This window comes from Microcebus murinus, chromosome 25 (assembly GCF_040939455.1).
Source record: "Microcebus murinus isolate Inina chromosome 25, M.murinus_Inina_mat1.0, whole genome shotgun sequence".
In the NCBI taxonomy this organism is placed as follows: domain Eukaryota; kingdom Metazoa; phylum Chordata; class Mammalia; order Primates; family Cheirogaleidae; genus Microcebus; species Microcebus murinus.
This window is the reverse complement of record NC_134128.1, coordinates 27,744,562-27,772,381: the sequence shown is the minus strand read 5'-3', so window position 1 is coordinate 27,772,381 and position 27,820 is coordinate 27,744,562. Positions and strand designations below refer to the sequence as shown.

General features: G+C 64.4%; 7 pseudogenes; all 7 read left to right on the top strand.

The window, feature by feature from the left end:
- The first annotated feature begins 2,867 nt into the window (after positions 1 to 2,867).
- LOC142864611 (uncharacterized) lies at positions 2,868 to 2,986 on the top strand (annotated as a pseudogene).
- Positions 2,987 to 6,515: 3,529 nt separating this feature from the next.
- Positions 6,516 to 6,634, top strand: LOC142864537 (uncharacterized; annotated as a pseudogene).
- A 3,530-nt stretch (positions 6,635 to 10,164) lies between these two features.
- Positions 10,165 to 10,283, top strand: LOC142864536 (uncharacterized; annotated as a pseudogene).
- A 3,527-nt stretch (positions 10,284 to 13,810) lies between these two features.
- On the top strand, positions 13,811 to 13,929 carry LOC142864535 (uncharacterized; annotated as a pseudogene).
- Positions 13,930 to 17,442: 3,513 nt separating this feature from the next.
- Positions 17,443 to 17,561, top strand: LOC142864534 (uncharacterized; annotated as a pseudogene).
- Positions 17,562 to 21,082: 3,521 nt separating this feature from the next.
- Positions 21,083 to 21,201, top strand: LOC142864533 (uncharacterized; annotated as a pseudogene).
- A 3,514-nt stretch (positions 21,202 to 24,715) lies between these two features.
- Positions 24,716 to 24,834, top strand: LOC142864531 (uncharacterized; annotated as a pseudogene).
- Positions 24,835 to 27,820: the final 2,986 nt, after the last annotated feature.

Here is a 27,820-nt window from a genome sequence, read left to right as displayed (position 1 = left end):
CCTCTGGTCAGAGCTTCAAGTGCGCCCATCCCCCAGTCGGTGCGCACCCACCCCCTCCCTAATGCATGTGTATGCCCACCCCCTCCCCACGCCCGCCCGACACCCACCCGATGAAGGTGATTCCTCGCTGTCCACTTAGGTGTCCATCCGTTCGTACCAATTTGCCGGTGAGCGCGCGCACGTGGTGCTCGTGTGTCCGTTCTTGGGATACCTGGCCTACTGGAACGGGTTCCAGCTCTGGCCAGGAGAACACGAGAGGCGCGCTCTCACCGCTGCTCCTCACAGCCGAATGGCACTCCGTGGTGTCCACGCGCCGCATGTTATTAATGCACTCCTGGATGGATGGGCACTCGGGTCGCTTCCACATCTTTGCGATTGTGAATTGTGCCCTAACTGTCACCCTACCCCTTACCCAGCCCGTCTCCTCTGCCCCTGCCTGACGCGCTCCTCCCCCGCCAGGCCCGTCACTGTCCTCGGCCCCTGCCCCTGCCTGACCGGCCCCTTCCCGCCCCGGCCCGTCACCGTCACCGTCACCGTCCTCTGCCCCTGCCTGACAGGCTCGTCCCCGCCCGGCCCACCACCTGGGCCACTGCCTGACTCGCTCCGCTCCTCCCCGGCCAGGCCCGTCACTGTCCTGGGCCCCTGCCTGACCGGCTCCTTCCCGCCCGGCCTGTCACCGTCCTCGGCCCCTGCCTGACACGCTCCTCCCCGCCCGTCACCGTCCTCGGCCCCTGCCTGACCGGCTCCTCCGTCGCCTGGGCCTTCCAGGGGCTTGGTGTGGACGCTGCTTCCAGGAAGCCCTCCAGGAACCCGGCAGCAGGGCGGCCGCAGCAGTCTGGCGCAGGCATCGCTAAGTCCCCTGCCGGGGACGGGGACGTGCCCCGCTGTGCCGCGGGGGGCCCAGCCTGGTGTCTTCCCTGAGGCCCTGGGGCTGCCGCTCCCCGCAAGGGGAGAGCCTCGGAGGTGGGGACCGCCTCCTGATGGGGACGTCCACGCAGCTCTCCACGTCGGATTCCGGGGCTCTCTGTCCTGCCTGAAGGCCCAGCTGGCCTGCGGGTCCTTAGAGTGGCAGAAACATCCTCAAACTGATATTGCGAGTCCGGTGGTTGTCTGCACTTTTGTGCTGGGCACCCCAGGGAGGCCCAGGGGCTGGCTGGACAACGCGGTCTGCTCGGGTGCTTTGGAGGAGCAACCGATGCCCTTTGGACTTTGGTAGCAGCGTCTCAGGTGTCTCTGAGCCCTGCGCCATGTCGGGGAGGAGGCGGGAGGGGCCGCGACCTGCAGTCGTGTTCCCGGGGTGGCACGGCATGTGGCTTCTTCCACAGGCTGCTTGGCCTGGGCTCCCTGCACCTGGGCCTTTGGGGGACTGGCCCTGTGCTTGCCAACGCTTCCTGCAGGGACCCGGAGCTGGGAGGTGGCATCTCCCAGCCCTGGGCCGGGCAGAGCCCCAGCGGGCCATGCCCACACCCTCTCTCAGCACGGGTCCCCCAGAAGGCTCCTTTGGGACCAGGATTCTCCTGCGGGTGACTTCTTAAAGTCTGGCCCCTGGATGGAGGGGCACCGGGAGTAGAGGAGCCGGAAGCGGAAGGGGGTGCCCATGCGAGGGGACATTTTCAGGCCAAGTACCAGCTTCAGCCTGATCCTCCTGGGAACCCCGGGGTGTACGTCCCACCTCCTGGTTGTCCCGCTCTGAGACAAGGAGCCGGGCTTCGCATTCCCCCAGCAGCCAGTCGTGGGCTGAGGACACCTGGGGCCTTGGGAACTCCCTGGCTTCTCTTTGGATTACCATTTGGAGCTGCTTGGGAATCCTGCCGCCACACACACCCGAGTGCAGGTGTCTTCTGCACGGACTGGGGGCCTCGCGCTTCTGAATGCCACTGGCTCGCCACCCACCCACGGGTGAACCTGGTCAGGGTGCTTTCTCTAAGGAGCAGACTCTGATCCGGGCGGGCTACCGGTGTCTCTGTTTGCTCGTTTCTTTCTTCCATTTCGGGAAAGTCTTCCTTACTGGGTGTGGAAATCTCCTATGCCTTTCCTCGCCTATTCTGTCAGCTTTAAAATTCTCTTTCAGTTGCCACCCTCACAGATGGATTAGGAAACTCTTTTCGGTGCCTTCATTAGTGAAATGACCTCAAGGAAGCTCGAATCCAATATCTAATCGCCGGCTTTTAGCAAGTCCACACCCGAGGGTGGTTGGGGTCCAATCCAGCCCCGGGCCAGGCCCAGGCCCCTTGGACTGGGCCACGGGAGGACACAGAGCAGGGTTCCGGCCCCCACGGGAGCGGTGCCGGCAGTTCTCCAAGGGCTTGGGGGTTTTCCAGAGGTAGGAGATGGAGGGGACTGATTTCTTCAGCGCCCCCCAAACCACCCCGCCCCGCCCCACCCCAGCCATGGGACACATCCCGAGAGACGCCCCTACACTCGCTCCCCTCCCCCATGCGCTGTGCCCCAGCCCTGGCCCTGGGGAATAGGCGGCAGCCCACCCACAGGGCGGGGGCGCAGCTGACAGGGGTTGTGCGGGAGGGCGGCCCCTGGCTGGGGTCAAAGGGTGAGCGCGCGTGCGCAGTCAGCGGCCGCGCGCTGGGGGTGGGGGCGGGTAGGTGAAGGAGGCGAGGTGAGGAGAGGAGGGGGGCTGGAAGGTCTCCACCTTGGCGGGTCCAGCCGTGGAGGCGCATCGTGTCTGTGTGTGTGTGTGTGTGTGTGTAGACAGCCCCCCATCCCACCCCGCCCCGCCACGTCCCTCACCTCAGTCCTCCGGAGTCCGCCCGACCGGGCCGGCGAACTCCACAGGCCCGGCGCGGGTCAGCGCTATCGCGGGGAAGCGCGGTGAGGCTGGCCTCTTGAGCGGGGCAGGGGCGCCCTCCGCGGTCTACGGCCACACCACCCCGAACGCGCCCCATCTCGTCTGCTCTCAGAAGCTAAGCAGCGTCGGGCCTGGTTAGTACTTGGATAGGAGACCGCCTGGGAATCCCGGGTGCCCTAGGCTTTTTTTTTTTTTTTTTGCCTGTTGCTCTGTCCCCTTGCTGGGAGCGCGGCGGCGGGGCGGCCGTCCGGCGGATCACCCCCACCCTCAGCGCCCGCCGCGGTGCCTGCCGCCCCAGCCCGCACCGTGGGGCCTCCTCTTGTCCCAAGCGGGGACACCGCCGCCACGGGGCAGCATGCGTGCCATCTGGACTGTCAGGTCTCAGACCAAAGGTCTGGTCTGTGGGAACCGACACGCTGGAGGAAACCTCGAGAGTCTGAGAGGGGAGGGAGTTCCGGAAGGATTCCAGGATGTCACTTTGAGCGAGTATGTGACCAGAACTCGTCCCGTTGCTTTTGGGGTTCTATGGGCTACACGCAGGAATCTCTGGTGGTGGCACTGGAGGTTGGGGGATCCGGAGTCACACCCAGACCTGCTCGACAGGCCTCCTTTTACTTTTCTTTTCGGATTCATTTTCTTAGAAAGTGTCTCTTATCTCTATGATTGCATTTTCTTTTCTCTCTCTTTTCAAGCAGATGATGGGAGTACAAGTATTGAGGTGACATGTGTTGCCCGTGCCCCCCTCCCCCCTGTCTCCTTATTTATTTCTCATTTTCTCCCAGCGTATTGTGGGGGTACCAATGTTCAGGTCGGGTGCATTGCTCTTTCCCCGCCTCCCCCCTCGGGTCAGAGCTTCAAGTGCGCCCATCCCCCAGTCGGTGCGCACCCACCCCCTCCCTAATGCATGTGTATGCCCACCCCCTCCCCACGCCCGCCCGACACCCACCCGATGAAGGTGATTCCTCGCTGTCCACTTAGGTGTCCATCCGTTCGTACCAATTTGCCGGTGAGCGCGCGCACGTGGTGCTCGTGTGTCCGTTCTTGGGATACCTGGCCTACTGGAACGGGTTCCAGCTCTGGCCAGGAGAACACGAGAGGCGCGCTCTCACCGCTGCTCCTCACAGCCGAATGGCACTCCGTGGTGTCCACGCGCCGCATGTTATTAATGCACTCCTGGATGGATGGGCACTCGGGTCGCTTCCACATCTTTGCGATTGTGAATTGTGCCCTAACTGTCACCCTACCCCTTACCCAGCCCGTCTCCTCTGCCCCTGCCTGACGCGCTCCTCCCCCGCCAGGCCCGTCACTGTCCTCGGCCCCTGCCCCTGCCTGACCGGCCCCTTCCCGCCCCGGCCCGTCACCGTCACCGTCACCGTCACCGTCCTCTGCCCCTGCCTGACAGGCTCGTCCCCGCCCGGCCCACCACCTGGGCCACTGCCTGACTCGCTCCGCTCCTCCCCGGCCAGGCCCGTCACTGTCCTGGGCCCCTGCCTGACCGGCTCCTTCCCGCCCGGCCTGTCACCGTCCTCTGCCCCTGCCTGACACGCTCCTCCCCGCCCGTCACCGTCCTCGGCCCCTGCCTGACCGGCTCCTCCGTCGCCTGGGCCTTCCAGGGGCTTGGTGTGGACGCTGCTTCCAGGAAGCCCTCCAGGAACCCGGCAGCAGGGCGGCCGCAGCAGTCTGGCGCAGGCATCGCTAAGTCCCCTGCCGGGGACGGGGACGTGCCCCGCTGTGCCGCGGGGGGCCCAGCCTGGTGTCTTCCCTGAGGCCCTGGGGCTGCCGCTCCCCGCAAGGGGAGAGCCTCGGAGGTGGGGACCGCCTCCTGATGGGGACGTCCACGCAGCTCTCCACGTCGGATTCCGGGGCTCTCTGTCCTGCCTGAAGGCCCAGCTGGCCTGCGGGTCCTTAGAGTGGCAGAAACATCCTCAAACTGATATTGCGAGTCCGGTGGTTGTCTGCACTTTTGTGCTGGGCACCCCAGGGAGGCCCAGGGGCTGGCTGGACAACGCGGTCTGCTCGGGTGCTTTGGAGGAGCAACCGATGCCCTTTGGACTTTGGTAGCAGCGTCTCAGGTGTCTCTGAGCCCTGCGCCATGTCGGGGAGGAGGCGGGAGGGGCCGCGACCTGCAGTCGTGTTCCCGGGGTGGCACGGCATGTGGCTTCTTCCACAGGCTGCTTGGCCTGGGCTCCCTGCACCTGGGCCTTTGGGGGACTGGCCCTGTGCTTGCCAACGCTTCCTGCAGGGACCCGGAGCTGGGAGGTGGCATCTCCCAGCCCTGGGCCGGGCAGAGCCCCAGCGGGCCATGCCCACACCCTCTCTCAGCACGGGTCCCCCAGAAGGCTCCTTTGGGACCAGGATTCTCCTGCGGGTGACTTCTTAAAGTCTGGCCCCTGGATGGAGGGGCACCGGGAGTAGAGGAGCCGGAAGCGGAAGGGGGTGCCCATGCGAGGGGACATTTTCAGGCCAAGTACCAGCTTCAGCCTGATCCTCCTGGGAACCCCGGGGTGTACGTCCCACCTCCTGGTTGTCCCGCTCTGAGACAAGGAGCCGGGCTTCGCATTCCCCCAGCAGCCAGTCGTGGGCTGAGGACACCTGGGGCCTTGGGAACTCCCTGGCTTCTCTTTGGATTACCATTTGGAGCTGCTTGGGAATCCTGCCGCCACACACACCCGAGTGCAGGTGTCTTCTGCACGGACTGGGGGCCTCGCGCTTCTGAATGCCACTGGCTCGCCACCCACCCACGGGTGAACCTGGTCAGGGTGCTTTCTCTAAGGAGCAGACTCTGATCCGGGCGGGCTACCGGTGTCTCTGTTTGCTCGTTTCTTTCTTCCATTTCGGGAAAGTCTTCCTTACTGGGTGTGGAAATCTCCTATGCCTTTCCTCGCCTATTCTGTCAGCTTTAAAATTCTCTTTCAGTTGCCACCCTCACAGATGGATTAGGAAACTCTTTTCGGTGCCTTCATTAGTGAAATGACCTCAAGGAAGCTCGAATCCAATATCTAATCGCCGGCTTTTAGCAAGTCCACACCCGAGGGTGGTTGGGGTCCAATCCAGCCCCGGGCCAGGCCCAGGCCCCTTGGACTGGGCCACAGGAGGACACAGAGCAGGGTCCCGGCCCCCACGGGAGCGGTGCCGGCAGTTCTCCAAGGGCTTGGGGGTTTTCCAGAGGTAGGAGATGGAGGGGACTGATTTCTTCAGCGCCCCCCAAACCACCCCGCCCCGCCCCACCCCAGCCATGGGACACATCCCAAGAGACGCCCCTACACTCGCTCCCCTCCCCCATGCGCTGTGCCCCAGCCCTGGCCCTGGGGAATAGGCGGCAGCCCACCCACAGGGCGGGGGCGCAGCTGACAGGGGTTGTGCGGGAGGGCGGCCCCTGGCTGGGGTCAAAGGGTGAGCGCGCGTGCGCAGTCAGCGGCCGCGCGCTGGGGGTGGGGGCGGGTAGGTGAAGGAGGCGAGGTGAGGAGAGGAGGGGGGCTGGAAGGTCTCCACCTTGGCGGGTCCAGCCGTGGAGGCGCATCGTGTCTGTGTGTGTGTGTGTGTGTGTGTAGACAGCCCCCCATCCCACCCCGCCCCGCCACGTCCCTCACCTCAGTCCTCCGGAGTCCGCCCGACCGGGCCGGCGAACTCCACAGGCCCGGCACGGGTCAGCGCTATCGCGGGGAAGCGCGGTGAGGCTGGCCTCTTGAGCGGGGCAGGGGCGCCCTCCGCGGTCTACGGCCACACCACCCCGAACGCGCCCCATCTCGTCTGCTCTCAGAAGCTAAGCAGCGTCGGGCCTGGTTAGTACTTGGATGGGAGACCGCCTGGGAATCCCGGGTGCCCTAGGCTTTTTTTTTTTTTTTTTTGCCTGTTGCTCTGTCCCCTTGCTGGGAGCGCGGCGGCGGGGCGGCCGTCCGGCGGATCACCCCCACCCTCAGCGCCCGCCGCGGTGCCTGCCGCCCCAGCCCGCACCGTGGGGCCTCCTCTTGTCCCAAGCCGGGACACCGCCGCCACGGGGCAGCATGCGTGCCATCTGGACTGTCAGGTCTCAGACCAAAGGTCTGGTCTGTGGGAACCGACACGCTGGAGGAAACCTCGAGAGTCTGAGAGGGGAGGGAGTTCCGGAAGGATTCCAGGATGTCACTTTGAGCGAGTATGTGACCAGAACTCGTCCCGTTGCTTTTGGGGTTCTATGGGCTACACGCAGGAATCTCTGGTGGTGGCACTGGAGGTTGGGGGAACCGGAGTCACACCCAGACCTGCTCGACAGGCCTCCTTTTACTTTTCTTTTCGGATTCATTTTCTTAGAAAGTGTCTCTTATCTCTATGATTGCATTTTCTTTTCTCTCTCTTTTCAAGCAGATGATGGGAGTACAAGTATTGAGGTGACATGTGTTGCCCGTGCCCCCCTCCCCCCTGTCTCCTTATTTATTTCTCATTTTCTCCCAGCGTATTGTGGGGGTACCAATGTTCAGGTCGGGTGCATTGCTCTTTCCCCGCCTCCCCCCTCGGGTCAGAGCTTCAAGTGCGCCCATCCCCCAGTCGGTGCGCACCCACCCCCTCCCTAATGCATGTGTATGCCCACCCCCTCCCCACGCCCGCCCGACACCCACCCGATGAAGGTGATTCCTCGCTGTCCACTTAGGTGTCCATCCGTTCGTACCAATTTGCCGGTGAGCGCGCGCACGTGGTGCTCGTGTGTCCGTTCTTGGGATACCTGGCCTACTGGAACGGGTTCCAGCTCTGGCCAGGAGAACACGAGAGGCGCGCTCTCACCGCTGCTCCTCACAGCCGAATGGCACTCCGTGGTGTCCACGCGCCGCATGTTATTAATGCACTCCTGGATGGATGGGCACTCGGGTCGCTTCCACATCTTTGCGATTGTGAATTGTGCCCTAACTGTCACCCTACCCCTTACCCAGCCCGTCTCCTCTGCCCCTGCCTGACGCGCTCCTCCCCCGCCAGGCCCGTCACTGTCCTCGGCCCCTGCCCCTGCCTGACCGGCCCCTTCCCGCCCCGGCCCGTCACCGTCACCGTCACCGTCACCGTCCTCTGCCCCTGCCTGACAGGCTCGTCCCCGCCCGGCCCACCACCTGGGCCACTGCCTGACTCGCTCCGCTCCTCCCCGGCCAGGCCCGTCACTGTCCTGGGCCCCTGCCTGACCGGCTCCTTCCCGCCCGGCCTGTCACCGTCCTCTGCCCCTGCCTGACACGCTCCTCCCCGCCCGTCACCGTCCTCGGCCCCTGCCTGACCGGCTCCTCCGTCGCCTGGGCCTTCCAGGGGCTTGGTGTGGACGCTGCTTCCAGGAAGCCCTCCAGGAACCCGGCAGCAGGGCGGCCGCAGCAGTCTGGCGCAGGCATCGCTAAGTCCCCTGCCGGGGACGGGGACGTGCCCCGCTGTGCCGCGGGGGGCCCAGCCTGGTGTCTTCCCTGAGGCCCTGGGGCTGCCGCTCCCCGCAAGGGGAGAGCCTCGGAGGTGGGGACCGCCTCCTGATGGGGACGTCCACGCAGCTCTCCACGTCGGATTCCGGGGCTCTCTGTCCTGCCTGAAGGCCCAGCTGGCCTGCGGGTCCTTAGAGTGGCAGAAACATCCTCAAACTGATATTGCGAGTCCGGTGGTTGTCTGCACTTTTGTGCTGGGCACCCCAGGGAGGCCCAGGGGCTGGCTGGACAACGCGGTCTGCTCGGGTGCTTTGGAGGAGCAACCGATGCCCTTTGGACTTTGGTAGCAGCGTCTCAGGTGTCTCTGAGCCCTGCGCCATGTCGGGGAGGAGGCGGGAGGGGCCGCGACCTGCAGTCGTGTTCCCGGGGTGGCACGGCATGTGGCTTCTTCCACAGGCTGCTTGGCCTGGGCTCCCTGCACCTGGGCCTTTGGGGGACTGGCCCTGTGCTTGCCAACGCTTCCTGCAGGGACCCGGAGCTGGGAGGTGGCATCTCCCAGCCCTGGGCCGGGCAGAGCCCCAGCGGGCCATGCCCACACCCTCTCTCAGCACGGGTCCCCCAGAAGGCTCCTTTGGGACCAGGATTCTCCTGCGGGTGACTTCTTAAAGTCTGGCCCCTGGATGGAGGGGCACCGGGAGTAGAGGAGCCGGAAGCGGAAGGGGGTGCCCATGCGAGGGGACATTTTCAGGCCAAGTACCAGCTTCAGCCTGATCCTCCTGGGAACCCCGGGGTGTACGTCCCACCTCCTGGTTGTCCCGCTCTGAGACAAGGAGCCGGGCTTCGCATTCCCCCAGCAGCCAGTCGTGGGCTGAGGACACCTGGGGCCTTGGGAACTCCCTGGCTTCTCTTTGGATTACCATTTGGAGCTGCTTGGGAATCCTGCCGCCACACACACCCGAGTGCAGGTGTCTTCTGCACAGACTGGGGGCCTCGCGCTTCTGAATGCCACTGGCTCGCCACCCACCCACGGGTGAACCTGGTCAGGGTGCTTTCTCTAAGGAGCAGACTCTGATCCGGGCGGGCTACCGGTGTCTCTGTTTGCTCGTTTCTTTCTTCCATTTCGGGAAAGTCTTCCTTACTGGGTGTGGAAATCTCCTATGCCTTTCCTCGCCTATTCTGTCAGCTTTAAAATTCTCTTTCAGTTGCCACCCTCACAGATGGATTAGGAAACTCTTTTCGGTGCCTTCATTAGTGAAATGACCTCAAGGAAGCTCGAATCCAATATCTAATCGCCGGCTTTTAGCAAGTCCACACCCGAGGGTGGTTGGGGTCCAATCCAGCCCCGGGCCAGGCCCAGGCCCCTTGGACTGGGCCACAGGAGGACACAGAGCAGGGTCCCGGCCCCCACGGGAGCGGTGCCGGCAGTTCTCCAAGGGCTTGGGGGTTTTCCAGAGGTAGGAGATGGAGGGGACTGATTTCTTCAGCGCCCCCCAAACCACCCCGCCCCGCCCCACCCCAGCCATGGGACACATCCCGAGAGACGCCCCTACACTCGCTCCCCTCCCCCATGCGCTGTGCCCCAGCCCTGGCCCTGGGGAATAGGCGGCAGCCCACCCACAGGGCGGGGGCGCAGCTGACAGGGGTTGTGCGGGAGGGCGGCCCCTGGCTGGGGTCAAAGGGTGAGCGCGCGTGCGCAGTCAGCGGCCGCGCGCTGGGGGTGGGGGCGGGTAGGTGAAGGAGGCGAGGTGAGGAGAGGAGGGGGGCTGGAAGGTCTCCACCTTGGCGGGTCCAGCCGTGGAGGCGCATCGTGTCTGTGTGTGTGTGTGTGTGTGTGTAGACAGCCCCCCATCCCACCCCGCCCCGCCACGTCCCTCACCTCAGTCCTCCGGAGTCCGCCCGACCGGGCCGGCGAACTCCACAGGCCCGGCGCGGGTCAGCGCTATCGCGGGGAAGCGCGGTGAGGCTGGCCTCTTGAGCGGGGCAGGGGCGCCCTCCGCGGTCTACGGCCACACCACCCCGAACGCGCCCCATCTCGTCTGCTCTCAGAAGCTAAGCAGCGTCGGGCCTGGTTAGTACTTGGATGGGAGACCGCCTGGGAATCCCGGGTGCCCTAGGCTTTTTTTTTTTTTTTGCCTGTTGCTCTGTCCCCTTGCTGGGAGCGAGGCGGCGGGGCGGCCGTCCGGCGGATCACCCCCACCCTCAGCGCCCGCCGCGGTGCCTGCCGCCCCAGCCCGCACCGTGGGGCCTCCTCTTGTCCCAAGCGGGGACACCGCCGCCACGGGGCAGCATGCGTGCCATCTGGACTGTCAGGTCTCAGACCAAAGGTCTGGTCTGTGGGAACCGACACGCTGGAGGAAACCTCGAGAGTCTGAGAGGGGAGGGAGTTCCGGAAGGATTCCAGGATGTCACTTTGAGCGAGTATGTGACCAGAACTCGTCCCGTTGCTTTTGGGGTTCTATGGGCTACACGCAGGAATCTCTGGTGGTGGCACTGGAGGTTGGGGGATCCGGAGTCACACCCAGACCTGCTCGACAGGCCTCCTTTTACTTTTCTTTTCGGATTCATTTTCTTAGAAAGTGTCTCTTATCTCTATGATTGCATTTTCTTTTCTCTCTCTTTTCAAGCAGATGATGGGAGTACAAGTATTGAGGTGACATGTGTTGCCCGTGCCCCCCTCCCCCCTGTCTCCTTATTTATTTCTCATTTTCTCCCAGCGTATTGTGGGGGTACCAATGTTCAGGTCGGGTGCATTGCTCTTTCCCCGCCTCCCCCCTCTGGTCAGAGCTTCAAGTGCGCCCATCCCCCAGTCGGTGCGCACCCACCCCCTCCCTAATGCATGTGTATGCCCACCCCCTCCCCACGCCCGCCCGACACCCACCCGATGAAGGTGATTCCTCGCTGTCCACTTAGGTGTCCATCCGTTCGTACCAATTTGCCGGTGAGCGCGCGCACGTGGTGCTCGTGTGTCCGTTCTTGGGATACCTGGCCTACTGGAACGGGTTCCAGCTCTGGCCAGGAGAACACGAGAGGCGCGCTCTCACCGCTGCTCCTCACAGCCGAATGGCACTCCGTGGTGTCCACGCGCCGCATGTTATTAATGCACTCCTGGATGGATGGGCACTCGGGTCGCTTCCACATCTTTGCGATTGTGAATTGTGCCCTAACTGTCACCCTACCCCTTACCCAGCCCGTCTCCTCTGCCCCTGCCTGACGCGCTCCTCCCCCGCCAGGCCCGTCACTGTCCTCGGCCCCTGCCCCTGCCTGACCGGCCCCTTCCCGCCCCGGCCCGTCACCGTCACCGTCACCGTCACCGTCCTCTGCCCCTGCCTGACAGGCTCGTCCCCACCCGGCCCACCACCTGGGCCACTGCCTGACTCGCTCCGCTCCTCCCCGGCCAGGCCCGTCACTGTCCTGGGCCCCTGCCTGACCGGCTCCTTCCCGCCCGGCCTGTCACCGTCCTCTGCCCCTGCCTGACACGCTCCTCCCCGCCCGTCACCGTCCTCGGCCCCTGCCTGACCGGCTCCTCCGTCGCCTGGGCCTTCCAGGGGCTTGGTGTGGACGCTGCTTCCAGGAAGCCCTCCAGGAACCCGGCAGCAGGGCGGCCGCAGCAGTCTGGCGCAGGCATCGCTAAGTCCCCTGCCGGGGACGGGGACGTGCCCCGCTGTGCCGCGGGGGGCCCAGCCTGGTGTCTTCCCTGAGGCCCTGGGGCTGCCGCTCCCCGCAAGGGGAGAGCCTCGGAGGTGGGGACCGCCTCCTGATGGGGACGTCCACGCAGCTCTCCACGTCGGATTCCGGGGCTCTCTGTCCTGCCTGAAGGCCCAGCTGGCCTGCGGGTCCTTAGAGTGGCAGAAACATCCTCAAACTGATATTGCGAGTCCGGTGGTTGTCTGCACTTTTGTGCTGGGCACCCCAGGGAGGCCCAGGGGCTGGCTGGACAACGCGGTCTGCTCGGGTGCTTTGGAGGAGCAACCGATGCCCTTTGGACTTTGGTAGCAGCGTCTCAGGTGTCTCTGAGCCCTGCGCCATGTCGGGGAGGAGGCGGGAGGGGCCGCGACCTGCAGTCGTGTTCCCGGGGTGGCACGGCATGTGGCTTCTTCCACAGGCTGCTTGGCCTGGGCTCCCTGCACCTGGGCCTTTGGGGGACTGGCCCTGTGCTTGCCAACGCTTCCTGCAGGGACCCGGAGCTGGGAGGTGGCATCTCCCAGCCCTGGGCCGGGCAGAGCCCCAGCGGGCCATGCCCACACCCTCTCTCAGCACGGGTCCCCCAGAAGGCTCCTTTGGGACCAGGATTCTCCTGCGGGTGACTTCTTAAAGTCTGGCCCCTGGATGGAGGGGCACCGGGAGTAGAGGAGCCGGAAGCGGAAGGGGGTGCCCATGCGAGGGGACATTTTCAGGCCAAGTACCAGCTTCAGCCTGATCCTCCTGGGAACCCCGGGGTGTACGTCCCACCTCCTGGTTGTCCCGCTCTGAGACAAGGAGCCGGGCTTCGCATTCCCCCAGCAGCCAGTCGTGGGCTGAGGACACCTGGGGCCTTGGGAACTCCCTGGCTTCTCTTTGGATTACCATTTGGAGCTGCTTGGGAATCCTGCCGCCACACACACCCGAGTGCAGGTGTCTTCTGCACAGACTGGGGGCCTCGCGCTTCTGAATGCCACTGGCTCGCCACCCACCCACGGGTGAACCTGGTCAGGGTGCTTTCTCTAAGGAGCAGACTCTGATCCGGGCGGGCTACCGGTGTCTCTGTTTGCTCGTTTCTTTCTTCCATTTCGGGAAAGTCTTCCTTACTGGGTGTGGAAATCTCCTATGCCTTTCCTCGCCTATTCTGTCAGCTTTAAAATTCTCTTTCAGTTGCCACCCTCACAGATGGATTAGGAAACTCTTTTCGGTGCCTTCATTAGTGAAATGACCTCAAGGAAGCTCGAATCCAATATCTAATCGCCGGCTTTTAGCAAGTCCACACCCGAGGGTGGTTGGGGTCCAATCCAGCCCCGGGCCAGGCCCAGGCCCCTTGGACTGGGCCACAGGAGGACACAGAGCAGGGTCCCGGCCCCCACGGGAGCGGTGCCGGCAGTTCTCCAAGGGCTTGGGGGTTTTCCAGAGGTAGGAGATGGAGGGGACTGATTTCTTCAGCGCCCCCCAAACCACCCCGCCCCGCCCCACCCCAGCCATGGGACACATCCCAAGAGACGCCCCTACACTCGCTCCCCTCCCCCATGCGCTGTGCCCCAGCCCTGGCCCTGGGGAATAGGCGGCAGCCCACCCACAGGGCGGGGGCGCAGCTGACAGGGGTTGTGCGGGAGGGCGGCCCCTGGCTGGGGTCAAAGGGTGAGCGCGCGTGCGCAGTCAGCGGCCGCGCGCTGGGGGTGGGGGCGGGTAGGTGAAGGAGGCGAGGTGAGGAGAGGAGGGGGGCTGGAAGGTCTCCACCTTGGCGGGTCCAGCCGTGGAGGCGCATCGTGTCTGTGTGTGTGTGTGTGTGTGTGTAGACAGCCCCCCATCCCACCCCGCCCCGCCACGTCCCTCACCTCAGTCCTCCGGAGTCCGCCCGACCGGGCCGGCGAACTCCACAGGCCCGGCACGGGTCAGCGCTATCGCGGGGAAGCGCGGTGAGGCTGGCCTCTTGAGCGGGGCAGGGGCGCCCTCCGCGGTCTACGGCCACACCACCCCGAACGCGCCCCATCTCGTCTGCTCTCAGAAGCTAAGCAGCGTCGGGCCTGGTTAGTACTTGGATGGGAGACCGCCTGGGAATCCCGGGTGCCCTAGGCTTTTTTTTTTTTTTTTTTGCCTGTTGCTCTGTCCCCTTGCTGGGAGCGCGGCGGCGGGGCGGCCGTCCGGCGGATCACCCCCACCCTCAGCGCCCGCCGCGGTGCCTGCCGCCCCAGCCCGCACCGTGGGGCCTCCTCTTGTCCCAAGCCGGGACACCGCCGCCACGGGGCAGCATGCGTGCCATCTGGACTGTCAGGTCTCAGACCAAAGGTCTGGTCTGTGGGAACCGACACGCTGGAGGAAACCTCGAGAGTCTGAGAGGGGAGGGAGTTCCGGAAGGATTCCAGGATGTCACTTTGAGCGAGTATGTGACCAGAACTCGTCCCGTTGCTTTTGGGGTTCTATGGGCTACACGCAGGAATCTCTGGTGGTGGCACTGGAGGTTGGGGGAACCGGAGTCACACCCAGACCTGCTCGACAGGCCTCCTTTTACTTTTCTTTTCGGATTCATTTTCTTAGAAAGTGTCTCTTATCTCTATGATTGCATTTACTTTTCTCTCTCTTTTCAAGCAGATGATGGGAGTACAAGTATTGAGGTGACATGTGTTGCCCGTGCCCCCCTCCCCCCTGTCTCCTTATTTATTTCTCATTTTCTCCCAGCGTATTGTGGGGGTACCAATGTTCAGGTCGGGTGCATTGCTCTTTCCCCGCCTCCCCCCTCGGGTCAGAGCTTCAAGTGCGCCCATCCCCCAGTCGGTGCGCACCCACCCCCTCCCTAATGCATGTGTATGCCCACCCCCTCCCCACGCCCGCCCGACACCCACCCGATGAAGGTGATTCCTCGCTGTCCACTTAGGTGTCCATCCGTTCGTACCAATTTGCCGGTGAGCGCGCGCACGTGGTGCTCGTGTGTCCGTTCTTGGGATACCTGGCCTACTGGAACGGGTTCCAGCTCTGGCCAGGAGAACACGAGAGGCGCCCTCTCACCGCTGCTCCTCATAGCCGAATGGCACTCCGTGGTGTCCATGCGCCGCATGTTATTAATGCACTCCTGGATGGATGGGCACTCGGGTCGCTTCCACATCTTTGCGATTGTGAATTGTGCCCTAACTGTCACCCTACCCCTTACCCAGCCCGTCTCCTCTGCCCCTGCCTGACGCGCTCCTCCCCCGCCAGGCCCGTCACTGTCCTTGGCCCCTGCCCCTGCCTGACCGGCCCCTTCCCGCCCCGTCACCGTCACCGTCCTCTGCCCCTGCCTGACAGGCTCGTCCCCGCCCGGCCCACCACCTGGGCCACTGCCTGACTCGCTCCGCTCCTCCCCGGCCAGGCCCGTCACTGTCCTGGGCCCCTGCCTGACCGGCTCCTTCCCGCCCGGCCTGTCACCGTCCTCGGCCCCTGCCTGACACGCTCCTCCCCGCCCGTCACCGTCCTCGGCCCCTGCCTGACCGGCTCCTCCGTCGCCTGGGCCTTCCAGGGGCTTGGTGTGGACACTGCTTCCAGGAAGCCCTCCAGGAACCCGGCAGCAGGGCGGCCGCAGCAGTCTGGCGCAGGCATCGCTAAGTCCCCTGCCGGGGACGGGGACGTGCCCCGCTGTGCCGCGGGGGGCCCAGCCTGGTGTCTTCCCTGAGGCCCTGGGGCTGCCGCTCCCCGCAAGGGGAGAGCCTCGGAGGTGGGGACCGCCTCCTGATGGGGACGTCCACGCAGCTCTCCACGTCGGATTCCGGGGCTCTCTGTCCTGCCTGAAGGCCCAGCTGGCCTGCGGGTCCTTAGAGTGGCAGAAACATCCTCAAACTGATATTGCGAGTCCGGTGGTTGTCTGCACTTTTGTGCTGGGCACCCCAGGGAGGCCCAGGGGCTGGCTGGACAACGCGGTCTGCTCGGGTGCTTTGGAGGAGCAACCGATGCCCTTTGGACTTTGGTAGCAGCGTCTCAGGTGTCTCTGAGCCCTGCGCCATGTCGGGGAGGAGGCGGGAGGGGCCGCGACCTGCAGTCGTGTTCCCGGGGTGGCACGGCATGTGGCTTCTTCCACAGGCTGCTTGGCCTGGGCTCCCTGCACCTGGGCCTTTGGGGGACTGGCCCTGTGCTTGCCAACGCTTCCTGCAGGGACCCGGAGCTGGGAGGTGGCATCTCCCAGCCCTGGGCCGGGCAGAACCCCAGCGGGCCATGCCCACAACCTCTCTCAGCACGGGTCCCCCAGAAGGCTCCTTTGGGACCAGGATTCTCCTGCGGGTGACTTCTTAAAGTCTGGCCCCTGGATGGAGGGGCTCCGGGAGTAGAGGAGCCGGAAGCGGAAGGGGGTGCCCATGCGAGGGGACATTTTCAGGCCAAGTACCAGCTTCAGCCTGATCCTCCTGGGAACCCCGGGGTGTACGTCCCACCTCCTGGTTGTCCCCCTCTGAGACAAGGAGCCGGGCTTCGCATTCCCACAGCAGCCAGTCGTGGGCTGAGGACACCTGGGGCCTTGGGAACTCCCTGGCTTCTCTTTGGATTACCATTTGGAGCTGCTTGGGAATCCTGCCGCCACACACACCCGAGTGCAGGTGTCTTCTGCACGGACTGCGGGCCTCGCGCTTCTGAATGCCACTGGCTCGCCACCCACCCACGGGTGAACCTGGTCAGGGTGCTTTCTCTAAGGAGCAGACTCTGATCCGGGCGGGCTACCGGTGTCTCTGTTTGCTCGTTTCTTTCTTCCATTTCGGGAAAGTCTTCCTTACTGGGTGTGGAAATCTCCTATGCCTTTCCTCGCCTATTCTGTCAGCTTTAAAATTCTCTTTCAGTTGCCACCCTCACAGATGGATTAGGAAACTCTTTTCAGTGCCTTCATTAGTGAAATGACCTCAAGGAAGCTCGAATCCAATATCTAATCGCCGGCTTTTAGCAAGTCCACACCCGAGGGTGGTTGGGGTCCAATCCAGCCCCGGGCCAGGCCCAGGCCCCTTGGACTGGGCCACAGGAGGACACAGAGCAGGGTCCCGGCCCCCACGGGAGCGGTGCCGGCAGTTCTCCAAGGGCTTGGGGGTTTTCCAGAGGTAGGAGATGGAGGGGACTGATTTCTTCAGCGCCCCCCAAACCACCCCGCCCCGCCCCACCCCAGCCATGGGACACATCCCGAGAGACGCCCCTACACTCGCTCCCCTCCCCCATGCGCTGTGTCCCAGCCCTGGCCCTGGGGAATAGGCGGCAGCCCACCCACAGGGCGGGGGCGCAGCTGACAGGGGTTGTGTGGGAGGGCGGCCCCTGGCTGGGGTCAAAGGGTGAGCGCGCGTGCGCAGTCAGCGGCCGCGCGCTGGGGGTGGGGGCGGGTAGGTGAAGGAGGCGAGGTGAGGAGAGGAGGGGGGCTGGAAGGTCTCCACCTTGGCGGGTCCAGCCGTGGAGGCGCATCGTGTCTGTGTGTGTGTGTGTGTGTGTGTAGACAGCCCCCCATCCCACCCCGCCCCGCCACGTCCCTCACCTCAGTCCTCCGGAGTCCGCCCGACCGGGCCGGCGAACTCCACAGGCCCGGCGCGGGTCAGCGCTATCGCGGGGAAGCGCGGTGAGGCTGGCCTCTTGAGCGGGGCAGGGGCGCCCTCCGCGGTCTACGGCCACACCACCCCGAACGCGCCCCATCTCGTCTGCTCTCAGAAGCTAAGCAGCGTCGGGCCTGGTTAGTACTTGGATGGGAGACCGCCTGGGAATCCCGGGTGCCCTAGGCTTTTTTTTTTTTTTTGCCTGTTGCTCTGTCCCCTTGCTGGGAGCGCGGCGGCGGGGCGGCCGTCCGGCGGATCACCCCCACCCTCAGCGCCCGCCGCGGTGCCTGCCGCCCCAGCCCGCACCGTGGGGCCTCCTCTTGTCCCAAGCGGGGACACCGCCGCCACGGGGCAGCATGCGTGCCATCTGGACTGTCAGGTCTCAGACCAAAGGTCTGGTCTGTGGGAACCGACACGCTGGAGGAAACCTCGAGAGTCTGAGAGGGGAGGGAGTTCCGGAAGGATTCCAGGATGTCACTTTGAGCGAGTATGTGACCAGAACTCGTCCCGTTGCTTTTGGGGTTCTATGGGCTACACGCAGGAATCTCTGGTGGTGGCACTGGAGGTTGGGGGATCCGGAGTCACACCCAGACCTGCTCGACAGGCCTCCTTTTACTTTTCTTTTCGGATTCATTTTCTTAGAAAGTGTCTCTTATCTCTATGATTGCATTTTCTTTTCTCTCTCTTTTCAAGCAGATGATGGGAGTACAAGTATTGAGGTGACATGTGTTGCCCGTGCCCCCCTCCCCCCTGTCTCCTTATTTATTTCTCATTTTCTCCCAGCGTATTGTGGGGGTACCAATGTTCAGGTCGGGTGCATTGCTCTTTCCCCGCCTCCCCCCTCTGGTCAGAGCTTCAAGTGCGCCCATCCCCCAGTCGGTGCGCACCCACCCCCTCCCTAATGCATGTGTATGCCCACCCCCTCCCCACGCCCGCCCGACACCCACCCGATGAAGGTGATTCCTCGCTGTCCACTTAGGTGTCCATCCGTTCGTACCAATTTGCCGGTGAGCGCGCGCACGTGGTGCTCGTGTGTCCGTTCTTGGGATACCTGGCCTACTGGAACGGGTTCCAGCTCTGGCCAGGAGAACACGAGAGGCGCGCTCTCACCGCTGCTCCTCACAGCCGAATGGCACTCCGTGGTGTCCACGCGCCGCATGTTATTAATGCACTCCTGGATGGATGGGCACTCGGGTCGCTTCCACATCTTTGCGATTGTGAATTGTGCCCTAACTGTCACCCTACCCCTTACCCAGCCCGTCTCCTCTGCCCCTGCCTGACGCGCTCCTCCCCCGCCAGGCCCGTCACTGTCCTCGGCCCCTGCCCCTGCCTGACCGGCCCCTTCCCGCCCCGGCCCGTCACCGTCACCGTCACCGTCCTCTGCCCCTGCCTGACAGGCTCGTCCCCGCCCGGCCCACCACCTGGGCCACTGCCTGACTCGCTCCGCTCCTCCCCGGCCAGGCCCGTCACTGTCCTGGGCCCCTGCCTGACCGGCTCCTTCCCGCCCGGCCTGTCACCGTCCTCGGCCCCTGCCTGACACGCTCCTCCCCGCCCGTCACCGTCCTCGGCCCCTGCCTGACCGGCTCCTCCGTCGCCTGGGCCTTCCAGGGGCTTGGTGTGGACGCTGCTTCCAGGAAGCCCTCCAGGAACCCGGCAGCAGGGCGGCCGCAGCAGTCTGGCGCAGGCATCGCTAAGTCCCCTGCCGGGGACGGGGACGTGCCCCGCTGTGCCGCGGGGGGCCCAGCCTGGTGTCTTCCCTGAGGCCCTGGGGCTGCCGCTCCCCGCAAGGGGAGAGCCTCGGAGGTGGGGACCGCCTCCTGATGGGGACGTCCACGCAGCTCTCCACGTCGGATTCCGGGGCTCTCTGTCCTGCCTGAAGGCCCAGCTGGCCTGCGGGTCCTTAGAGTGGCAGAAACATCCTCAAACTGATATTGCGAGTCCGGTGGTTGTCTGCACTTTTGTGCTGGGCACCCCAGGGAGGCCCAGGGGCTGGCTGGACAACGCGGTCTGCTCGGGTGCTTTGGAGGAGCAACCGATGCCCTTTGGACTTTGGTAGCAGCGTCTCAGGTGTCTCTGAGCCCTGCGCCATGTCGGGGAGGAGGCGGGAGGGGCCGCGACCTGCAGTCGTGTTCCCGGGGTGGCACGGCATGTGGCTTCTTCCACAGGCTGCTTGGCCTGGGCTCCCTGCACCTGGGCCTTTGGGGGACTGGCCCTGTGCTTGCCAACGCTTCCTGCAGGGACCCGGAGCTGGGAGGTGGCATCTCCCAGCCCTGGGCCGGGCAGAGCCCCAGCGGGCCATGCCCACACCCTCTCTCAGCACGGGTCCCCCAGAAGGCTCCTTTGGGACCAGGATTCTCCTGCGGGTGACTTCTTAAAGTCTGGCCCCTGGATGGAGGGGCACCGGGAGTAGAGGAGCCGGAAGCGGAAGGGGGTGCCCATGCGAGGGGACATTTTCAGGCCAAGTACCAGCTTCAGCCTGATCCTCCTGGGAACCCCGGGGTGTACGTCCCACCTCCTGGTTGTCCCGCTCTGAGACAAGGAGCCGGGCTTCGCATTCCCCCAGCAGCCAGTCGTGGGCTGAGGACACCTGGGGCCTTGGGAACTCCCTGGCTTCTCTTTGGATTACCATTTGGAGCTGCTTGGGAATCCTGCCGCCACACACACCCGAGTGCAGGTGTCTTCTGCACAGACTGGGGGCCTCGCGCTTCTGAATGCCACTGGCTCGCCACCCACCCACGGGTGAACCTGGTCAGGGTGCTTTCTCTAAGGAGCAGACTCTGATCCGGGCGGGCTACCGGTGTCTCTGTTTGCTCGTTTCTTTCTTCCATTTCGGGAAAGTCTTCCTTACTGGGTGTGGAAATCTCCTATGCCTTTCCTCGCCTATTCTGTCAGCTTTAAAATTCTCTTTCAGTTGCCACCCTCACAGATGGATTAGGAAACTCTTTTCGGTGCCTTCATTAGTGAAATGACCTCAAGGAAGCTCGAATCCAATATCTAATCGCCGGCTTTTAGCAAGTCCACACCCGAGGGTGGTTGGGGTCCAATCCAGCCCCGGGCCAGGCCCAGGCCCCTTGGACTGGGCCACAGGAGGACACAGAGCAGGGTCCCGGCCCCCACGGGAGCGGTGCCGGCAGTTCTCCAAGGGCTTGGGGGTTTTCCAGAGGTAGGAGATGGAGGGGACTGATTTCTTCAGCGCCCCCCAAACCACCCCGCCCCGCCCCACCCCAGCCATGGGACACATCCCAAGAGACGCCCCTACACTCGCTCCCCTCCCCCATGCGCTGTGCCCCAGCCCTGGCCCTGGGGAATAGGCGGCAGCCCACCCACAGGGCGGGGGCGCAGCTGACAGGGGTTGTGCGGGAGGGCGGCCCCTGGCTGGGGTCAAAGGGTGAGCGCGCGTGCGCAGTCAGCGGCCGCGCGCTGGGGGTGGGGGCGGGTAGGTGAAGGAGGCGAGGTGAGGAGAGGAGGGGGGCTGGAAGGTCTCCACCTTGGCGGGTCCAGCCGTGGAGGCGCATCGTGTCTGTGTGTGTGTGTGTGTGTGTGTAGACAGCCCCCCATCCCACCCCGCCCCGCCACGTCCCTCACCTCAGTCCTCCGGAGTCCGCCCGACCGGGCCGGCGAACTCCACAGGCCCGGCACGGGTCAGCGCTATCGCGGGGAAGCGCGGTGAGGCTGGCCTCTTGAGCGGGGCAGGGGCGCCCTCCGCGGTCTACGGCCACACCACCCCGAACGCGCCCCATCTCGTCTGCTCTCAGAAGCTAAGCAGCGTCGGGCCTGGTTAGTACTTGGATGGGAGACCGCCTGGGAATCCCGGGTGCCCTAGGCTTTTTTTTTTTTTTTTTTTGCCTGTTGCTCTGTCCCCTTGCTGGGAGCGCGGCGGCGGGGCGGCCGTCCGGCGGATCACCCCCACCCTCAGCGCCCGCCGCGGTGCCTGCCGCCCCAGCCCGCACCGTGGGGCCTCCTCTTGTCCCAAGCCGGGACACCGCCGCCACGGGGCAGCATGCGTGCCATCTGGACTGTCAGGTCTCAGACCAAAGGTCTGGTCTGTGGGAACCGACACGCTGGAGGAAACCTCGAGAGTCTGAGAGGGGAGGGAGTTCCGGAAGGATTCCAGGATGTCACTTTGAGCGAGTATGTGACCAGAACTCGTCCCGTTGCTTTTGGGGTTCTATGGGCTACACGCAGGAATCTCTGGTGGTGGCACTGGAGGTTGGGGGAACCGGAGTCACACCCAGACCTGCTCGACAGGCCTCCTTTTACTTTTCTTTTCGGATTCATTTTCTTAGAAAGTGTCTCTTATCTCTATGATTGCATTTACTTTTCTCTCTCTTTTCAAGCAGATGATGGGAGTACAAGTATTGAGGTGACATGTGTTGCCCGTGCCCCCCTCCCCCCTGTCTCCTTATTTATTTCTCATTTTCTCCCAGCGTATTGTGGGGGTACCAATGTTCAGGTCGGGTGCATTGCTCTTTCCCCGCCTCCCCCCTCGGGTCAGAGCTTCAAGTGCGCCCATCCCCCAGTCGGTGCGCACCCACCCCCTCCCTAATGCATGTGTATGCCCACCCCCTCCCCACGCCCGCCCGACACCCACCCGATGAAGGTGATTCCTCGCTGTCCACTTAGGTGTCCATCCGTTCGTACCAATTTGCCGGTGAGCGCGCGCACGTGGTGCTCGTGTGTCCGTTCTTGGGATACCTGGCCTACTGGAACGGGTTCCAGCTCTGGCCAGGAGAACACGAGAGGCGCCCTCTCACCGCTGCTCCTCATAGCCGAATGGCACTCCGTGGTGTCCATGCGCCGCATGTTATTAATGCACTCCTGGATGGATGGGCACTCGGGTCGCTTCCACATCTTTGCGATTGTGAATTGTGCCCTAACTGTCACCCTACCCCTTACCCAGCCCGTCTCCTCTGCCCCTGCCTGACGCGCTCCTCCCCCGCCAGGCCCGTCACTGTCCTTGGCCCCTGCCCCTGCCTGACCGGCCCCTTCCCGCCCCGTCACCGTCACCGTCCTCTGCCCCTGCCTGACAGGCTCGTCCCCGCCCGGCCCACCACCTGGGCCACTGCCTGACTCGCTCCGCTCCTCCCCGGCCAGGCCCGTCACTGTCCTGGGCCCCTGCCTGACCGGCTCCTTCCCGCCCGGCCTGTCACCGTCCTCGGCCCCTGCCTGACACGCTCCTCCCCGCCCGTCACCGTCCTCGGCCCCTGCCTGACCGGCTCCTCCGTCGCCTGGGCCTTCCAGGGGCTTGGTGTGGACACTGCTTCCAGGAAGCCCTCCAGGAACCCGGCAGCAGGGCGGCCGCAGCAGTCTGGCGCAGGCATCGCTAAGTCCCCTGCCGGGGACGGGGACGTGCCCCGCTGTGCCGCGGGGGGCCCAGCCTGGTGTCTTCCCTGAGGCCCTGGGGCTGCCGCTCCCCGCAAGGGGAGAGCCTCGGAGGTGGGGACCGCCTCCTGATGGGGACGTCCACGCAGCTCTCCACGTCGGATTCCGGGGCTCTCTGTCCTGCCTGAAGGCCCAGCTGGCCTGCGGGTCCTTAGAGTGGCAGAAACATCCTCAAACTGATATTGCGAGTCCGGTGGTTGTCTGCACTTTTGTGCTGGGCACCCCAGGGAGGCCCAGGGGCTGGCTGGACAACGCGGTCTGCTCGGGTGCTTTGGAGGAGCAACCGATGCCCTTTGGACTTTGGTAGCAGCGTCTCAGGTGTCTCTGAGCCCTGCGCCATGTCGGGGAGGAGGCGGGAGGGGCCGCGACCTGCAGTCGTGTTCCCGGGGTGGCACGGCATGTGGCTTCTTCCACAGGCTGCTTGGCCTGGGCTCCCTGCACCTGGGCCTTTGGGGGACTGGCCCTGTGCTTGCCAACGCTTCCTGCAGGGACCCGGAGCTGGGAGGTGGCATCTCCCAGCCCTGGGCCGGGCAGAACCCCAGCGGGCCATGCCCACAACCTCTCTCAGCACGGGTCCCCCAGAAGGCTCCTTTGGGACCAGGATTCTCCTGCGGGTGACTTCTTAAAGTCTGGCCCCTGGATGGAGGGGCTCCGGGAGTAGAGGAGCCGGAAGCGGAAGGGGGTGCCCATGCGAGGGGACATTTTCAGGCCAAGTACCAGCTTCAGCCTGATCCTCCTGGGAACCCCGGGGTGTACGTCCCACCTCCTGGTTGTCCCCCTCTGAGACAAGGAGCCGGGCTTCGCATTCCCACAGCAGCCAGTCGTGGGCTGAGGACACCTGGGGCCTTGGGAACTCCCTGGCTTCTCTTTGGATTACCATTTGGAGCTGCTTGGGAATCCTGCCGCCACACACACCCGAGTGCAGGTGTCTTCTGCACGGACTGCGGGCCTCGCGCTTCTGAATGCCACTGGCTCGCCACCCACCCACGGGTGAACCTGGTCAGGGTGCTTTCTCTAAGGAGCAGACTCTGATCCGGGCGGGCTACCGGTGTCTCTGTTTGCTCGTTTCTTTCTTCCATTTCGGGAAAGTCTTCCTTACTGGGTGTGGAAATCTCCTATGCCTTTCCTCGCCTATTCTGTCAGCTTTAAAATTCTCTTTCAGTTGCCACCCTCACAGATGGATTAGGAAACTCTTTTCAGTGCCTTCATTAGTGAAATGACCTCAAGGAAGCTCGAATCCAATATCTAATCGCCGGCTTTTAGCAAGTCCACACCCGAGGGTGGTTGGGGTCCAATCCAGCCCCGGGCCAGGCCCAGGCCCCTTGGACTGGGCCACAGGAGGACACAGAGCAGGGTCCCGGCCCCCACGGGAGCGGTGCCGGCAGTTCTCCAAGGGCTTGGGGGTTTTCCAGAGGTAGGAGATGGAGGGGACTGATTTCTTCAGCGCCCCCCAAACCACCCCGCCCCGCCCCACCCCAGCCATGGGACACATCCCGAGAGACGCCCCTACACTCGCTCCCCTCCCCCATGCGCTGTGTCCCAGCCCTGGCCCTGGGGAATAGGCGGCAGCCCACCCACAGGGCGGGGGCGCAGCTGACAGGGGTTGTGTGGGAGGGCGGCCCCTGGCTGGGGTCAAAGGGTGAGCGCGCGTGCGCAGTCAGCGGCCGCGCGCTGGGGGTGGGGGCGGGTAGGTGAAGGAGGCGAGGTGAGGAGAGGAGGGGGGCTGGAAGGTCTCCACCTTGGCGGGTCCAGCCGTGGAGGCGCATCGTGTCTGTGTGTGTGTGTGTGTGTGTGTAGACAGCCCCCCATCCCACCCCGCCCCGCCACGTCCCTCACCTCAGTCCTCCGGAGTCCGCCCGACCGGGCCGGCGAACTCCACAGGCCCGGCGCGGGTCAGCGCTATCGCGGGGAAGCGCGGTGAGGCTGGCCTCTTGAGCGGGGCAGGGGCGCCCTCCGCGGTCTACGGCCACACCACCCCGAACGCGCCCCATCTCGTCTGCTCTCAGAAGCTAAGCAGCGTCGGGCCTGGTTAGTACTTGGATGGGAGACCGCCTGGGAATCCCGGGTGCCCTAGGCTTTTTTTTTTTTTTTGCCTGTTGCTCTGTCCCCTTGCTGGGAGCGCGGCGGCGGGGCGGCCGTCCGGCGGATCACCCCCACCCTCAGCGCCCGCCGCGGTGCCTGCCGCCCCAGCCCGCACCGTGGGGCCTCCTCTTGTCCCAAGCGGGGACACCGCCGCCACGGGGCAGCATGCGTGCCATCTGGACTGTCAGGTCTCAGACCAAAGGTCTGGTCTGTGGGAACCGACACGCTGGAGGAAACCTCGAGAGTCTGAGAGGGGAGGGAGTTCCGGAAGGATTCCAGGATGTCACTTTGAGCGAGTATGTGACCAGAACTCGTCCCGTTGCTTTTGGGGTTCTATGGGCTACACGCAGGAATCTCTGGTGGTGGCACTGGAGGTTGGGGGATCCGGAGTCACACCCAGACCTGCTCGACAGGCCTCCTTTTACTTTTCTTTTCGGATTCATTTTCTTAGAAAGTGTCTCTTATCTCTATGATTGCATTTTCTTTTCTCTCTCTTTTCAAGCAGATGATGGGAGTACAAGTATTGAGGTGACATGTGTTGCCCGTGCCCCCCTCCCCCCTGTCTCCTTATTTATTTCTCATTTTCTCCCAGCGTATTGTGGGGGTACCAATGTTCAGGTCGGGTGCATTGCTCTTTCCCCGCCTCCCCCCTCTGGTCAGAGCTTCAAGTGCGCCCATCCCCCAGTCGGTGCGCACCCACCCCCTCCCTAATGCATGTGTATGCCCACCCCCTCCCCACGCCCGCCCGACACCCACCCGATGAAGGTGATTCCTCGCTGTCCACTTAGGTGTCCATCCGTTCGTACCAATTTGCCGGTGAGCGCGCGCACGTGGTGCTCGTGTGTCCGTTCTTGGGATACCTGGCCTACTGGAACGGGTTCCAGCTCTGGCCAGGAGAACACGAGAGGCGCGCTCTCACCGCTGCTCCTCACAGCCGAATGGCACTCCGTGGTGTCCACGCGCCGCATGTTATTAATGCACTCCTGGATGGATGGGCACTCGGGTCGCTTCCACATCTTTGCGATTGTGAATTGTGCCCTAACTGTCACCCTACCCCTTACCCAGCCCGTCTCCTCTGCCCCTGCCTGACGCGCTCCTCCCCCGCCAGGCCCGTCACTGTCCTCGGCCCCTGCCCCTGCCTGACCGGCCCCTTCCCGCCCCGGCCCGTCACCGTCACCGTCACCGTCCTCTGCCCCTGCCTGACAGGCTCGTCCCCGCCCGGCCCACCACCTGGGCCACTGCCTGACTCGCTCCGCTCCTCCCCGGCCAGGCCCGTCACTGTCCTGGGCCCCTGCCTGACCGGCTCCTTCCCGCCCGGCCTGTCACCGTCCTCGGCCCCTGCCTGACACGCTCCTCCCCGCCCGTCACCGTCCTCGGCCCCTGCCTGACCGGCTCCTCCGTCGCCTGGGCCTTCCAGGGGCTTGGTGTGGACGCTGCTTCCAGGAAGCCCTCCAGGAACCCGGCAGCAGGGCGGCCGCAGCAGTCTGGCGCAGGCATCGCTAAGTCCCCTGCCGGGGACGGGGACGTGCCCCGCTGTGCCGCGGGGGGCCCAGCCTGGTGTCTTCCCTGAGGCCCTGGGGCTGCCGCTCCCCGCAAGGGGAGAGCCTCGGAGGTGGGGACCGCCTCCTGATGGGGACGTCCACGCAGCTCTCCACGTCGGATTCCGGGGCTCTCTGTCCTGCCTGAAGGCCCAGCTGGCCTGCGGGTCCTTAGAGTGGCAGAAACATCCTCAAACTGATATTGCGAGTCCGGTGGTTGTCTGCACTTTTGTGCTGGGCACCCCAGGGAGGCCCAGGGGCTGGCTGGACAACGCGGTCTGCTCGGGTGCTTTGGAGGAGCAACCGATGCCCTTTGGACTTTGGTAGCAGCGTCTCAGGTGTCTCTGAGCCCTGCGCCATGTCGGGGAGGAGGCGGGAGGGGCCGCGACCTGCAGTCGTGTTCCCGGGGTGGCACGGCATGTGGCTTCTTCCACAGGCTGCTTGGCCTGGGCTCCCTGCACCTGGGCCTTTGGGGGACTGGCCCTGTGCTTGCCAACGCTTCCTGCAGGGACCCGGAGCTGGGAGGTGGCATCTCCCAGCCCTGGGCCGGGCAGAACCCCAGCGGGCCATGCCCACAACCTCTCTCAGCACGGGTCCCCCAGAAGGCTCCTTTGGGACCAGGATTCTCCTGCGGGTGACTTCTTAAAGTCTGGCCCCTGGATGGAGGGGCTCCGGGAGTAGAGGAGCCGGAAGCGGAAGGGGGTGCCCATGCGAGGGGACATTTTCAGGCCAAGTACCAGCTTCAGCCTGATCCTCCTGGGAACCCCGGGGTGTACGTCCCACCTCCTGGTTGTCCCCCTCTGAGACAAGGAGCCGGGCTTCGCATTCCCACAGCAGCCAGTCGTGGGCTGAGGACACCTGGGGCCTTGGGAACTCCCTGGCTTCTCTTTGGATTACCATTTGGAGCTGCTTGGGAATCCTGCCGCCACACACACCCGAGTGCAGGTGTCTTCTGCACGGACTGCGGGCCTCGCGCTTCTGAATGCCACTGGCTCGCCACCCACCCACGGGTGAACCTGGTCAGGGTGCTTTCTCTAAGGAGCAGACTCTGATCCGGGCGGGCTACCGGTGTCTCTGTTTGCTCGTTTCTTTCTTCCATTTCGGGAAAGTCTTCCTTACTGGGTGTGGAAATCTCCTATGCCTTTCCTCGCCTATTCTGTCAGCTTTAAAATTCTCTTTCAGTTGCCACCCTCACAGATGGATTAGGAAACTCTTTTCAGTGCCTTCATTAGTGAAATGACCTCAAGGAAGCTCGAATCCAATATCTAATCGCCGGCTTTTAGCAAGTCCACACCCGAGGGTGGTTGGGGTCCAATCCAGCCCCGGGCCAGGCCCAGGCCCCTTGGACTGGGCCACAGGAGGACACAGAGCAGGGTCCCGGCCCCCACGGGAGCGGTGCCGGCAGTTCTCCAAGGGCTTGGGGGTTTTCCAGAGGTAGGAGAT